Source organism: Lissotriton helveticus, chromosome 8, assembly GCF_964261635.1.
Source record: "Lissotriton helveticus chromosome 8, aLisHel1.1, whole genome shotgun sequence".
Classification (NCBI taxonomy): Eukaryota; Metazoa; Chordata; class Amphibia; order Caudata; family Salamandridae; genus Lissotriton; species Lissotriton helveticus.
In genome coordinates this window covers 1,407,513,447-1,407,530,071 of record NC_136069.1, presented here as the reverse complement: position 1 = coordinate 1,407,530,071, position 16,625 = coordinate 1,407,513,447, and the positions used below count along the sequence as shown (strand labels likewise).

At 44.8% G+C, this 16,625-nt stretch overlaps 1 protein-coding gene across 1 annotated transcript in view; it reads left to right on the top strand.

Annotated features, from left to right (window-relative positions):
- The window catches only part of TMPRSS15 (transmembrane serine protease 15), a 1,630,091-nt gene that overhangs the window by 1,485,307 nt on the left and 128,159 nt on the right, over positions 1-16,625 (top strand). The gene's annotated exons all lie outside the window — the stretch shown is intronic.

Sequence of the window (16,625 nt, the reverse complement as noted above, 5' to 3'; positions counted from 1 at the left end):
TATATCCAGGTCCAAACCCCATCTTCTCCAGCACTGCAAAGAGATAGGGCCACTCGATTGTATCAAATGCCATGGCGGCGTCCAAGGACACCACCACTGCGTCTTCCCTGAGTGTGTGTACTCTTCCGAGTACCCCTTGGCGCAGGTTCAGAGAGGTATTTCTAGATAGCATGAATCCTGACTGATCCGGGTGGACCAGGTTGGAGATCACTCCGATCAAACGAGTCACCAACAACTTTGCAAGGATCTTCACCTTGGCATTTAAGAGCGAAATAGGCCTGTATGAGGAGAATTGGTCTCTTGGTTTACCCTCCTTATATATTACCACAACTGTTGCCAGCCCTTGATCCTGAGGCAGTAGACCGAGCTCCAAGCTTTCCTCGTACATAGCCTTGAGATAGGGGCTATTTTGTCAGGTTTTGGTTCATAGGGAGTCCATTGGGGCCCATAGCTTTTTCTGACTGCAGATCTCTGATGGCTTGTGCTATTTCATTGTTCAATAGCTTACTATCGAGGAAGTTCCTGTCCACTTCCGACATTACTGACAGTTGTATGTCCTTTATTAAGACTCTCGACTATTCTATTGGATAGACCGAATGAGATTTATATATCCGAGTGTAGTGTTTTGCAAACTCATCTGCCACTAATTGCACATCAGTGATAGTTTCCCCTTCTGCAGTAGTGATTTCCGTGACCAGTTGGTTGAGTTGAGTAAGGATTTATAAAGCGCAACTTTGCCCATACGCATCAAAGCGCTAAGGATGGTACTAACTGTATGGAGGGAGAAGGGGTGAACCAACTATGGATAGCCCTCCCTGAAAAGCCAAGTCTTCAATGCCTTTCGGAAGAAAGGATAGAAGGTTTGTCCCTTGAGCTCAGCCGGAAGTATGTTCCAAATCCTGGGGGCGAGGGAGAAAAAGGCCCTCCTGCCCGACCTGGCTTTGATGACTCGTGGTACAGAAAGAAGATTTTTATATGCTGTGCGAAGTGACCTAACGGGGGTATAGAGGGACACTTAAACTCTATCCTGGCCTGCATGGGGAACCAATGCAGATTCTTCCTGATAGAGGAGCCTGATGAAAGCCTCGGGGCATCAGCAACGAACCTGGCTGCTGCATTTTGCACTATTTGGAAGCGGTGGACTAGTTGATTGTTTATTCCTAGGTATGGTGCATTGCAGTAATCTAGCCCTGAGGATATGAGGGCCACAGTGACCTGTTTTCGGGCCTCGGTGGAAAGATAGTGTACAATTTTCCTCAAAATTCTTAGGACCCCACAGCAGGTTGAGGCAGTCCTGCTGACTTGTTTATCGAAGGAGAGCTTAGTGTCAAAGATTACACCCAAGTTGCGGGCTGACTGTGAGGGCGTAGGGCGAGCTCCAAGAGCAGAAGGCCACCACTCCATCGACCAGATCTCTTCCTTGCCTCCGAAGATAAGGACCTCCGTCTTCTACCCATTTAATTTGTGGAAGTTCCTTATCATCCAACCCGCCACTGCTTCCATACTATTCCTGAAGTTCCGGGGCGTGTTGTCTACAGATTGCGAGAGGGAAACCATAATCTTGGTGTCGTTAGCGTAAAATAGGACTTCAAGCCCAAATGATCTCACAAGCCTGGCAAGCGGCGCCACATAGATATTAAAGAGCGTGGGGCTTAGGGACAAGCCCTGAGGCACCCCACACTGCACAGGCTTGACTGGGGAAAGAAAGTCACCCAACTTGACCCTCTGTTCACGGTGGTCAAGGAAGGATGTCAGAAGGCTAAGCGCTGGTCCATCCACTCCTATCCCCCTAAGGCGCTTGGCCAAGATGGAAGGGGACAGGGTATCAAAAGCGGCTGTAAGGTCGAGCAGGACCAGAAGGGTAGTCTGGCCACTGTCGACCTTAGCGCGGATGTTGTTTGTAACTACTGTCAGGGCAGACTCAGTGCTATGTGCCCTCCGAAAACCGTGCTGAGAGGAGTCCAGTAGGCTGGATTTGTCCAGGAAGGCACTCAGGTGGTTGTTTAGATGGGCCTCTAGCATTTTCGAGGGGGCTGGGAGTAAGGAAATTGGGCGAAAGTTCTTTAAAATCACCGGGTCCAAAGTGGCCTTCTTTAAGAGGGGTTTAACTATGGCCATTTTCCACGCTGTCGGGAAAACGCCTTCGTGGATTGCCAGATTGATTACCTCCAGGAGTGGAGGAAGTAAAACTTCCCTGCACTCTTTGAAAGTTTTCAAAGGACAGGGATCAAGAGGAGATCCGGATTTAAGTTTGTCCAGGTGCAGATTCAGTTGCACCAGTGTGAGCGGAGGGAAGTTAGTGAGAACGCAACCCAGAGCCTTCACCAAAACTTCTTCCAAGGGGGATGCTACTGAAGCAGGAGGGGCCCCTGGGTCTAGATTAAGGGCTTCTAGGCCTGAATAAATGTCAGTTATCTTAACATGGAAGAAGGTTGAAATCTGATCACAGAGTTCCTGTGTTGCTATTATGGGGTCGGGTGATTGAAGGACAGCCAGGGAATCAACAATTTTAAACATTTCCCTGGGAGAACTGAGGGAGGCAGTCAGTTTAGTGAAGTGTTTTTTCTTTTCCGCCAACACCGCGGCTTTGTAGTCCCTAAGTAAGCTTTTATGTTTATCTTTTTCGTGTGAGTCAAGGTGCGATCTCCAGAACCTCTCTTGCTTCCTGCAGCCCTGCCTTAGCAGCCGAAGAGTGTCTGAGTTCCAGGGTGCTGAGGGTCACTTTCTAGCGGAATAGTGCTGCTTGATCGGGGCCAGGATATCCACGGCCTTCGAGATAGAGTTAAAGAGATCAAGGGCAGCAGTATCCGTATCTCTTGCTAAGGTGGGCATAAGACTAGCCATCAGAGGGGCTAAAGTCTCGTTGTTTAAACCCCACTTACTAGGATCTGCTAAGGATATACCAGGATGGGGGGGTGTAAAATTAAGTGGGACGGCCAAATGATCTGACCAGAACAGGGGAAGGGGGCCCTAACCCTACCCTGGGGTCATTGGTAAAGACCCCATCCAGGGTGTCCAGCTAAGTGGGTGGAACCTACTACTCCTTGAGTCAGACCACAAGAGGCCAGAGACTCCAGCAGAAGGGCAGTATCAGCAGAGCTGTCATTCTCTAAATGAAAATTAAAATCTCCAAGGATGGGCAGGTTGGGTCTATCAATGTAGGGTTCCACCAATTTTAACAAGTCATGACTGAAAGCGGACCTAGGGCCCGGGGGCCTGTAGATCAGGATACCAGAAAAGGAGACCGTAGGGGAGGGATTGAGAGCAAAATACAAGGCCTGAAAGGGGTCAAGCGGTGAGGAGAGAGGCTCGGTCCGACATCTTATAGAAGTTTTGTGAAGTATTCCCCCCCCCTGCGCCTCTCTCTGTCCATTCTCGCCAGGGAGTACCCCTAGGGAATGGCATTTAGGAGCTCAGGCCATGTGTACTCTGAAGCCCAGGTCTCAGTAATAAATACCCAGGATGGTTTTCTGACTGAGATAAAGTCTCCGAAAGCAATGTTATTTTTGATTAGGGATCGAGTGATCAGCATCCAATGCGGAGGTTAAGGGGGCCAACGACTGCCGAGTGGTCAGCAGGGGGCCAGGTATGTTCCAAATTAATATTCGGGTAGGTTTTAAAAAGAATCTAAAACACGATCGATTTTAAAAAATAATGGCGGGAGAATAGCACAATAAGGAGGTCCACACACGCAAGTCACACAGCACAACCTCCCGGCTTTCCGCCTCAGGAGGAAACAACACACAGCAAGGGTTCACGCCTGCTTAGGGTGCTCTTTTATGCGCTGGAGACTAGAGCGCTGCAGGTGTAGCCTACTCCCAAGATGGCCGCCGCTAGATTCCGAGGTCCTAGGTCCATGTGTCTCAGCGCCTCAGTCGGCTGAACACCGGATGATCAGCATCAAATGCGGGGAAAGGGGGCCAACGACTGCTGAGTGGTCAGCAGGGGGCCAGGTATGTTCCAAAGTAATATTTGGGTAGGTTTTAAAAAGAATCTAAAACACGACGATTTTAAAAAATAATGGAGGAAGAATAGCACAACAGGGAGGTCCACACACGCAAGGCACACAGCACAACCTCCTGGCTTTCCGCCTCAGGAGGAAACAACACACAGCAACTGCTCACGGCGGTCCAACCACGCAAGTAATTTGCTTGTTTTGTCCCCCAGCTCTTATACCCTACAGAGTTTGTCCCTTTGCATTTCTTAAGCCCTGTCTGTCACCACTCGTTTGTATTTTTCCTTCTTGAGGCTTAATTTATGCACAACTTGCGAATCCCAAGATGTCAACAAGTCCCCTTCTAGTGCTAGTATCTCACCCTCCAGCTGTAATATTATTGCGGTGCAACCTGCCCTCCTCCAGTTGGGCTTCTGTATGCATCTGAGCAATTTGCAATTCTTTTATCCCCCTTCCGTATTTGCTTAGCGTCATCACTTAACACAGCGGTCACGCATTCCATAGATTTTACTTTTTTGCTTTTTTTCTGGAGGTTGGCTCTCAGTAATGTCATCTCGACCGTAGTGGTGTCCATTCTCTGTTCCAGCGAGGAGCGTACCCTCGCGATGTCCGCAATCACATCTTTAAGCGTGGGCTCATCTGTAGTCGGAGTTAGCGTCACCTCCACCTCTCCTTGTTTTGCGATGTCCGCCTCTCCCTGCTTTTGCGTTACATATTTATTCAACTTAGTTTGATGTGTGATCTTCTGCCCCTTGGTCCCAGACATCGCCACCCGCGGCGTCCACTCTACAATGCTCAGTAAGTGGGTCACCTAACTGATGGTTCCCTACACCTCCAATTGGCTGATCAGTTGCTCCAAGTCATTGCATATAGTGCCTCAATCTCCTGAACAACCTCTGGGACAATCGTGAGAAATCCGATTTGGTGCACCCAGCATTAATGGTGTGTGGAGCCGCTCGTGAGTTCCCTGACGCCCAAGTGGACGCCAACGCCCGACACTTCTCAACAACTATGACCTTATATTCACAGTTGTGCCCGGCTGCTACTCACCAGATCCAGCCCGCCCTCTGGTCCAAGAGGCCGAGGTCAGCCGCTGGCCCGCTTCTTAGTCAGGGGGCCGCCGCTCAGTCCTTCCCTGCCCTGCCTGCCATCGCTACACTTATTGATGCGCCGTAAGTGGGGTTGGCAAACAAGATCAAACAGCGTCTCAGGCACACCACCAGGGCAGTTCCCGGGTCTTCTCTGCGCACACCTTGTTTTTCAGGTGCTATGACTCCACCCCACCACCACTACCACCAGCCTCAGGGAGAGGAGGCTGATCTCAGCCTGATGCCGCTCAGGGCAACAGTCAAAGGATCCCAGCTGCAAGCAATTATGGGGCCTCCTTGCCCCCATGAGACTCCACCACCTCCAGATCTGAGCTCCTCGGGTATGCCCAACACCTGTGTTACTTCCACTCGAGCACTCGAAAAATTCCTGAAGAGTCTCACTTTTCCTAGGTTTGGGCACAAGCAAAGGGGCCGCCAGCCAGCCCCCTTTGTTCTTGCGCCCTCAGTTGCCGAACAACGCCGATACTTTACCGCCTCACGGGCCTGAGCGCTGGCCGCCCCAGCAACCTCACTCCACTACAGTCAATACCAGGAAGGGGGGGCCAGAGGCACTGTCCCACCAGTCCTCTCTAGATGTCCAGCCAGCGTGTAACCTGTGGAAAGACGAGAACCACCACCACTTCCCTCAGTTTTAGCCACCTTTCATGGAAGTCCCTGTCGGCTGGCGCAAAACTTGAACACGGGGTTTCTCAGGACCAGTCGGCACCCGGCTCAGTACTGCTGTTTCCACGCCCTCTGGGGCTCCGAATCTCACTCAGCTCAATGACAGAGGGTTAAACTACAACTCCGCTCTCAATCCGAGGCAGGTTTGGATATTTGTGACGGATAATATGGCGGGCTTAGGCCGCGGAAGGTGAGAGCCTCACTAACGTGTAGCCATGTCGAATGGCACCAAGCCACGCCCCCCAGATCAGAGGTTGTTGAGATCATTTGGGTCAGCCCTGGGTTTTAGGGCATGAGTGTGATTGGAGGGAATCCGGTACACGGTATTGATGAATTATTTCCAACACGGGATGATGATTTGGTTTAGGTTATGTACTATTTATGCAAGGATGGGATCTTTGGTGTGAGTAGTGGGCCTAAATTTCACAATTTCATTGAAACCTTCAAGTTTTGTCATAGGTTTGATGTCCGACCAAGTGGTATTGTTTTTCAATTGCTCATTGAATCCCATCTAATACCCTCTTCCCTTGAGCTCCATCCTTACTACCTGTGGCCTCCAGAAACTGCCCTTGGCTCATTCATACCCCATACTCACCAACATGACATCTGTTCTACTTTGAGTCAATAACGCTCTGTGTAACCATCTCGCCGATACCACTTTGGACTCCTTATGGCACAGCCAAAGAATTAAGTTACAGGGGAGAACTGTGTTCTGGGAGCACTGGGCTCAAAGGGGCATTAATTCTGTGGGGAACTGACATCACATTTCACAGATGCTACCTATAATTTAATTTGGTATTACCCCTTCCATGCTAAAATTACACCTGCAATTGTGCAGTCATGATTCTGGGCAATATACAAATCATGCAGAACCACGTCCAGAATGCACAAACTAGGGATTTTGCAATCAGACAATTGCTGCTTTGGTGGGGATTCCACTGGCTCATTTGTGCATATGTTTTTTACATGTAAATTGGTTCAGCCTCTTTGGAACAAAATACATCAGAGGATTCACTATGTTTTAAGGCCCTGTTCATGCCATCCTTTCTAACGATGACTTTAGGACTTGAGGCCAATCCTCAGAAACTTTATCTCCCTACACATGAGTTACACTTCATAGATTTGATGCTACCTATGCACTGTCTGTAGAACGCACTTGACTTGCTCCTACTAAAAGTGGATCCCCCAGATCTTCCTCACTCCTCTTGCTTCTCCAACCCTATTTACCTGTAAGTACACCCATTCAACATTGATATGTCCCTCGTAGACCTACCCTCACTGCAGTGTGTGGTGATGCTCCTCTTCCCCCTCTCTTCTGCTCCTTTCCCCTTCTTTGCTTTTGCATCTTGCGCTCTATTTCGGCCTACGTCTTTTTCTTTTCTTTTCTCATATACCATGTTCACGCTCATGGACCTTAGTTATTGTCTTATACGGAGTAGCTTTGATCAACTTCCTATCACATTAAAATTAATTGCACTCAATGCATTTGGGAAATTTACTGTACTGATCATTCAACATGCATGTTAGCTGATATACCAACTGATATTACATTATAATTGTGTACTCCTCTCTTTGTTACGTTGCTTGTGTTACAATGCTCCTGAAATCTTTGATTCATATGATGATCTAAAATGTACCCCGTAGTGTGTATTCACTATCTAATCTTCAATTGCTTACTTCTCCAATACATCTGGTTGATTTTCTTTTAAAAAGGCAACACAGAAAAACACGTTTTTATATAAGTTTCATATATTAAAATGATCCTAATTTCTTTTTTTTAAAAGGCAAAACAGAAAACCCCTCTTTTATATAAGTTTCATATATTAAAATGATCCTAAATAACTCAAAGAAGGACATCTTGTCAGGGAATAACAAGAGCAGGGTGTGTCCTTTTTCCTCTCTGAACTCCTGTATGACAAATATATTTAGAAATGAAATGCAGTCTTTTCCAAGGTGAACTGCCAATATTCAGTTAGAAGCACATGTATGGCAATCATTGGAATGATTGACAGCGCTAAGTACTTTAATTGAGCCCATTATATTAGCATGTGGAATGCACCCTCCTCTTCAAGCTCACATTACAGCATATTATATGTCTTCAATCAGAGAATGACTTGTAAGGAATCATTTGTGACTTGAAAAATTTTCTGTTATTGTGGCAGAAAACCATTAGAGAGTTCAAAATAAAATGAGCATATGCTCAAATAAGTATATGATTGTCTAAATACATTTACGGAAGTATATAAATTCCATTTCTATACTCAACTATATAGAATTAGCAAAAGGTGAAGAGGTTTTCATGTTCAATTTGTTTATAATTTTGATTTCTATACAGCACAAAGACCCTCTGTTGTCTTTTCATGCTACAAACACAACTCAATAGGCCGCTTTACACATAACATGTGTGGGAAATTGAGTTTCTGGTTGAGGAGAGTGAAACCCTACTCAAGCAGCAACCACAATCTGGGTTAAACTCAAGCAAAGCCCATATTAACTTGCGTTTATCCCACTGGTAGTGTGGCACAAAAGCAGTCAGGCTTAACTTAGAGTAAATGTATATAGTATATATTCAGCACTTCAAATAGTAATACACGGAAAACACAACACAAGAAATATTTCACACCAATTTAGAAAAATAGAGCGAAATGTAATAAATATTTTGGCCCCAACAAAAAAACCAGTAGCACCAGAGATATGCAATTTTAAAGATTTAAGTGAAAATTGTGCCAAAAAGCAGATAGCGCCACTCACTGATATCTGGTTGTACAAAACTGGGTGAAAGTCACAAGTTCCGCCTGACCGCGATGGAGCATGGGCCAGATACAGTGACCAAGTTGGACCCACTGAAAGAATTACCTTCCATGTCCAGCACAAAGAGTTGTGATGGTACGGGAAGAGGTCAGGAAGAGCAGGGAGAGCATTGCAGAGGGTCATCAAAGTAGCACAAAGAGCAGTCCGGGTACCACAGACAGTCATCGCTGCAGCAGGATGATTCTGTCAGACATTGCGGATGGCCATTGCTGGAATTTCATGTTGGCAGTCATGGTGAGCTGTCAATGCTGTAGCTAGAAAGGCAGATATTGTGCTGCTGAGCATAGGTGGTCGCTGAGGTGCGGAGAGTCAGATTCGCTGGAACTTTGCATTGGCAGGCAGAGCGAGTGGCAAGATCCTGAAGTGCATGTGCCCATTCATGAAGAGCCCAAAACTTCAGATCTCTGAGGCCACCTCAAGGGTCCAAGACCTGTGGGGCACTGTTTGGGGGTGAGGAACCCATGCTAGCAGAGGCCAGCAGGGTTCAGGCAGGTTCAGTTATAGTTCCAGACAGCAGGTCTGCTGGGCAGTTGCAGGGAGCCTCTCGAGCTTGTTATGGCCCTGTAGCTCAGAACAGGAGGTTAGCTGGCTGACCCTTGAGTCATTTCAGCCTGGGATGAAGGGTGGAGCTCCATTCTTCCTTCTCAGCAAGCAGGGCAGCAGACCACAGAGCAGCATAGTAGCGGCACAGCAAGGTGGCCGCTCTTCTGGCAGGAAAGCAGCACAGGAGTACTTCTTCTGTTTCATCCACAGTACTAGGAGTGTATTGAAGAGCTGGGGTTGAGGGTCCAATATTTATATTAAGTGACCACTGTGAAGAAGGAGAAGTTTCTAGAGAATTCCCTTTGGAGTCCTTAAAGTTTCCTGCCTCCCCTGCCTTAGGTCCAACCTGGCTACATGGAACAATGCATTTGTGTGAAGGCAAGGCGCAGCCAATTTAGTTTCAAGTGGGGAGGTACTTAGCTTCTGTCTCTAATCCTTCCAGTTGATGGCCCATCCAGGCACACCTAATCCCTTCATTATGTGGCTGCCTGGGTGGAATTCACAAAGTCCAGCTGCCAACTACACCCAGTCATGTGACCCAGGCACAGGCTGTAGGCACAAAATAGTTAGGGCGGGAAAATGTAAACTTTCTAAAAATATATAGAAACATGTGGTATGCCTTGGCTGGAATTACTCACCACAACTTTGTTCTTTGAGATTCAGGGTTTTAATTACCTAGGACCTTGATTTTTTAATTAACAATCGTTTGATTCTTTTGATAAAATTGCTTATTTCATACACATTAGATCAAAGAAACCAAAGATATCCTAGGTCCTTGATCAAATCATAATCACATGTAAAACATTCAAAACAAATCATTCTGACATATACGTGACTCAAATACCAGCATTACCTAAAACAATGCCTATTTCCAAACATTCAATGTGACACATAATGAGATTAACCCAAAGAAAACCAGTTATGTACTTTTCACATGCAAGAGTCAATGTTAAATTTCACTTTTTTAGAAAGACTTTTAAATGCCCGCAATACTCAGGAGTTGTATCAACTAATAATTTTGATTGCCCAAAGTAAAGACTGAATTTAATTTATTCAACTCCCTTTTTGCAGAAAAAGTCGATGCGTTTCAACAACATCATCATGGCCGTTTTTTAACTGTCAAAATGAAGAAATGAAACAATATATCAATTCTTTCTAAAAGTGGCATTTTCAAAATTGTAACTTAAAATCCGAATTTATCATTAAAGAGGATTTTTAATTGCAATTTCTCAGACACCAAACATGATATATTAAATGTAATAAGGTATCCCAATGTTATCCTATGGGAGAGGTAGGCCTTATAGCAGTTAGTTACTACCAGGACATGTGAAAATGTTACTTAAGAGCACATGTTCAACTTTTTAAATACACTGCACTCTGGCCACTGGGCTGTGTAGGCCAACCAAAGGGGTGGCTAATATGTATTAAAAAGGGAGGTTTGAGCCTGGCAAGAGGTTTAACTTGCCAGGCCCAAATTGGCAAATTGAAACTGCACTTCCAGTCTGCAATGGCAAGCCTGGGACATGTTTAAAGGGCTACTTAAGTGGGCGACACTATAAATGTATAAAGTGCAGCAGACTTTAATGCTGTTGAGTTTCCTGTGTGGGAGAATTGGTTTGTTGCTGGCACAAATTGATTTCAGACTTACTGCTTCTAGCCATGACTGCAGTCACTGCAGCGCTGAACAACATCTTCCCTGGATTTGGCAGTGGTGCTTCAATTCTCCCAGGGGTGATTGTCCTTCCAGCCCTTACTTCCCAGAAGAGGGTGCAGCAGGTATGGTGTGTTGCCAGAAAAAGGATGAGGCCTTGATGCCGGTGGGGCGACAGGCTTCTTCTCCTCACTGGCCCACCCCCTCCCTCTTTGGGGCCATCTTCTTTCCTTCTTTCATTGGTCAGCAGAAGGACCAGAAGAACTTAGCAGAGAGGTATCTGTTCTCCAGTGTCAGCTAATACACAGGCTTTTTTCCATCTCAGTCAGTATGCTCTTGTGCACCTGCAGGCAATACAATGCAAGAAGGACAAGAGTGAGGCTTGGCAATTCTTTTCGAAGTACTACATGTAATCACCATCATCGTCATTGAAACAATATTATAAAAATCAATTACATTAGTAAAAACAATACCTTGTGACAGGCCTAATGGGGCCCCTACAGGAAGTGGGGGGAGGAAAAATGGAATAAAACAATATAAAAATACTGGTGGTCCCTCAGGCCCATGGCACACTAATAGGAGTCAGGGGGCTGGCAAAAATCAAATATAATATTATAAAAATACCATTGTCCCTTCTGGGTCCAATGGGGCCACTGAGGGAGACAGGAGTACGGAAGCAAAAATCAAATTAAGTAATTAAAAGCCACAACTTTTTACTACAGACTACTACCTTCAGTCAGAAGCACAAATAAATATATATCAGAAAATATATTTGAAAAAAGCAAATAATAAACAAAAGTGACATGGGCTTAGTCTTATTGCAATGCTCCTCAAAATGGATTTTAAAAGTTGAGTATAATAATTAATAATCAGAAACAGACACTTGCTCCACAAAATAGCGGTCACTCATCATATGGCCAGCAAAGAAAACAGCATGAAAACAAAAACAAAATACCCACCGTTCTCATACACACACACACACACAGACACACACACAAAATGGGAGTCACTCACCACATGGGCAGGAAACAAGGAAGCATGGAGTACAAAGACAAAGGGCCCACCTATGGTATACACAGACGCATACACTGGCTCCACAAAATGGTGATCGCCCACATAGCAAGCAAAAAAAGAAGCATAGGAAGCTAAGATAGCTTGACTGCCCGATCTTGGTATGAGTCTCCAAACGCCCCCCCAACAAAAACTTACAGGATTGCAGGAGAAGGAATACACAAAAATACATCCAAAATGTGATTGGGCCTATCTGTGGGCCTTAGTACACCAGCAGTATGGTAGCACACATACTTTAAAATAACATTCAACAGCAAAGCAAAGTGGAGACAATGAGATAAAATTTTAATTAATTTTAAACAACCAGAAAGAGCACAAGGCAGAAGTTACACTTGCAAAATACTTCTAAACATGGAGGGAAAACAAATAATCCACTAGTCAACACAAATAAGCACACACCTTATTAGTGGGCCAGCCTCAACAGACAAACAAATGACTAAAAGTAGTGGTACCTGTCACCAAAAACATATTTAAAAAAAGTGTTCTGAACTTACTTGATTTTCCCAAAAATGTGGAGACAAATACATTTGTCAAATACCAAGGATGGATGATGCAGCAAGCAATGCAGATGCAGACAAAGGAAGAGTGACACGCTTTGTCTCCAAAATCCAAATCCAAAGTGTTTGACAAAGCATAGGAAGGAGCCATAAGAACAGCAAGAGAAAATTGATACTGCATTACAGTAGGTTTATTCTCTCTGGAACTTCCTATGTGTAAACCAAAAAAAGTTCAATACTAAAAATAGATGCATTCGCACTAAAAGTTTACCACCTGGTCCACTTGGATAAGTAAATTAATGCAAAATGACCTTTTGTGTTATATTTTATTGGTGCCTGCATTTAAGAAATGTTTCTTGCAGTGTGGTCAATCGCATTGTTTCTGCACATCAACCATGTTATGTTATGTTTAGGGAATTCGTTTAAGCGTGTCTCAGAGGTCTCTTGGCGCTGAGTTGAAAGCCACCCCCGAGGTAGAGTCTAGCAGTAGGTCTGAGTCGAGAGCCAAGTTTTCTGTTTTTCCCTGAAGTTCATGTAGTCCATCATATGCCTCATCTCAATCGGCAGGGAATTCCAAAATTGGGGGCCCAGCAACGAAAATCGTGAGCCACCCATTCTTTTCCGCTTAAATCTTGGAACCATATGTGCTGATCTGAGGTTCCATTTAGAAAGGTACAGATGAATCTTCCTGGAGATAAATGTAGGGCTCTTGTTGTGAATTGCCTGAACATCCTGGTTTGAACATTGACCGCTGGGCCACAGGCAGCCAGTGGAGGTGCTTCATCAAAGGCTTAGTGTGGCAATGTCTCGGTTGTTGGACGATCACTCTGGCAGCTTCGTTCTGAATCAGCTGAAGCTTGTAGGTTTTATTAGCAGGGAGACCTAAATAGATGGCGTTGCAAAAATAAATATATGGCGTTATCATAGTCGAACCTAGACAAAATCACAGCCATCATAATGACTATGCTTGCATCCCTAGTGAAAAATCTCCTGATTTTTTTAAGTTCCTCAGCTGAAGAAAACAAGATGACATGACAGAGTTAATTTGGGTTTGCAGAGATAAACTAGCGTCAATTTGAACTCCCAAACTCTTTACAGAATTCTTAGGGATAGGAGGAGTTCCCAGTGTATCTGGCCAGTGTGCTGGGGTCCAATGATGTAGCCTGTTATTAGATATGACTATCTCTGTTTTGTCAGAGTTTAATTTGAGATGATTGTGATTTATTCAATCTTTGATGAATAGCATGGTATTTTGAAAGAATTCTGTAGACTCCTTTATCTTGTCAATTAGAAAAATCAATTGCATGTCATCTGCATAATTATAAGTCCTAACCTTCTTTTGTTGGAGGGAGTAGATTAGGGGGCAAATATAGAGATTGAACAAGTAGGGGGATAGGGAAGAGCTTTGTGGTACCCCACAGGTGATGGTAACACTGTCCGAGCTATAGGGTGCACGCCTAACTGTTTGAGTGCGATCCCTCAGAAAGGATTTCATCCATTCTAAGGCAGTTCCTCTCAGACCTGCCACCACCATTCTATCCATTAATATCCTATGGTCCAAGGCATTAAATGCCGCTGACAGGTCGAGCAGGGCAAGTGCCTATCTGCACCCCATGTCTGACCCCTCCTTCAGGTCGTCCATCACACTTAAGATGGACGAAAGCCTGCTTGATGGAAGTCTGAGTGCTTCTATAATCGTTTTTTTTTACCTAGACTGTAATCTTATTTACTCTAGGCAGCGTAATGGTGTAATCTCAGCTTTTACATGTAATTTTTTCAACATAAAATTCCCAAGATTATGCCAAAATATGCCGGAATAATGAAAATTATGCCCAGACCTAGCTATGATATTTATAAAAAAGATCAACTATCTTTTGGTTCCGTATTTTTTTCATTATAAATGTATGTTTTGGTGGTTATATAGAGTGAATAAATGGAGGACTGTACATTATGTGAGAGGTTAGGAGATGAGCTACAAGATCCTGAACATCAAGTGGGGTATAACACAAACTCATTTTACACACACATTAAGGCATAGGGAGAATAAGTGATTTACACAGAATCATCACACTGTGTTGAATGTATGTTGAAACTATGTAGCCTTGAGACCAGGATTCAAAACTAGGTCCCCAGAATCCAAAGGCGGCAGCTTAATCTGCTAGTCCATATCTCCTCGGAATCTATGGAAATATTGTTTACATGAAAAGGCTTCCAAACCCTGCTTGCCTTTGATAAATGGATTTATTCTTAGATATTCACAATTTTGCTGCACATTTTATTCCTGGTTTGTTTATGGGTATGCTTAGAAGTTCAGATAGTTATGCAAAAAAGTGCAACTGGCTAAACTGACAGACAGCCATAACGCGTTAGGTTCAATTTCATACTGAGACGCCTACAACCCCGAAAAACCATACAAACAAGTATTTCTGCATGGAATTCCACCAATTAGGAGTTACGGCCCTTGAAACAGGGATTAGCTGTGCGGACAAGGAACTACCGTGCAGAATTCTTCAATTTACTTCAGCGGCGGCTGAAGACTTTCAAAAGTGGTGCGGCATGTGGAGCACATAAAAAGTTTAAACATTTGCTAAAGTACAGACATGCTTACATTTGCATTTCAGAGTTAATCAGGGCACATTCTAGTTATAGGTATATTTTATTGATATATAATGTGCACATTTGCAATGCAAATATAACTTTATTCAAAATAAATAAACATAAAGAAAAATAACCTTACTTTGAGGAGTTGAGCCTCAGGACTCGCAGGTCCAGGGAATGATGTACATGCAGGGTAATTACATTCCAACTGATCCAGGCACTGCTGTCATGCTGCCTTTAATACCAAACAGGATAACAGCACAGCCAGGATTGGCTGGGCCAGGGAAACACAATGCTCTGTCGGAGATTGATGGGGCTGTGTTGAATCTCTTTCAGCTCCCACAGGGGGGTTGGGGGGAGTGGCCGACCGCAGGGAGGTCCCCCCGGGCAGATTGAGAGGGGAGGAGGGGAGTGGGTTGCTGGGCACAGGCCGGTCATTTTGATTTTGGGCTGGGGAAAATTATAGCCCAAAAGTAGCCCAATTGAAGTCCAACCCTGAAAGGGTTGGGCTCATGCTCCTAGCCACCCTTTTGGGTTTGGTGACCTGGTGGCTGGGAGCTTAGGTTTAGTTTTTGTTTTTGACACCCACCCGCCCTCCCTATCTTTTTTAGTTTCAGGGTTTTTCGTTTCTCTGGTTATAGGATGTTATTAGGTGGTTTTTGTTGGGACAGGTGCGCAGGGTAATGGCTTTGTGTTGTCGCTTGGAACAGGTGCGGTGCGGGGATGTCTGAATTTTGACAGGTTTAAAAGAAGTTGTGGGTATTGTTGGAGTTGGATTATCATCAGGGAATGGGTAGTCAAGTTTATGTTATTTCGAAGCTTTGCAGGTTTTGGAGTTGGACAGTGATAAAGAGGCAGAGGAAGTTGTTTAACGGAAGGTTGGTATTTGGGGGATGATATAATTTTGCATTGATGTGTAATGTTGTAATGTAATGTATTGGGTGGGGGTGGGGGTGGGTTCAAGAAGATTTTAGGGGCGGGCTGGGTATCAGGTGTTTTGGTTGTTTAGTGAGATTTAGTTTTGTAAGGATTTGCCAAGGATTTTAGTATGTGATGTGCACCTGTTTCAATAAAGCGGCCTTTTTCACACATCTCTGGGTTGGTGATCTGCTCCCTCCCCCTACACCTCCCTCCCAAAAGCATTGATTTTGGAAGTCAGAACTGCGCATGTTATGCTGGCATTGGCAAAACACTGCCAATCTGACTTGTGCAGTTCTTTAGTACAGCCTCAGTCATTCGGCACATTGCTCCATAGCCCCGCCCCTACAAGAAGCAAATGCTTCAGAATATGGAGTCTGGTGGGTATTGGCTCGTGGTAAGGCATCAACGCCCGGGTGCTGATATGGATGAGCCGCCATTGAAGTACTTACTGGTTTGCGAGGTTTAATGCCCCTAAATGTTTCAGACTGGAGAACAAGGCTTTTCTGTCATTTCAGCATTCGCTTTTACCAGCTGGAGTTTACAGCAGGGAAACTTGGGTTCGCTTTTCCACCCATTGGATAAACAGATGCAGGAACACCGGGCCATGCCTGATCAGAGAGATATCTCACCCATGGATACTGCTCACTTGTCTGGTTAACAGGCCCATGGGAGGAGTTTAAGTTTTTCAACTCATCTGGGACCACGCAAATGTATTATACTCATGTCTGTATGGATTGAAATATAACTTATTGCAAAAAGGAATAAACTTTTCACATGGATGCGTTTGATTTATGAATCGTGTGAAT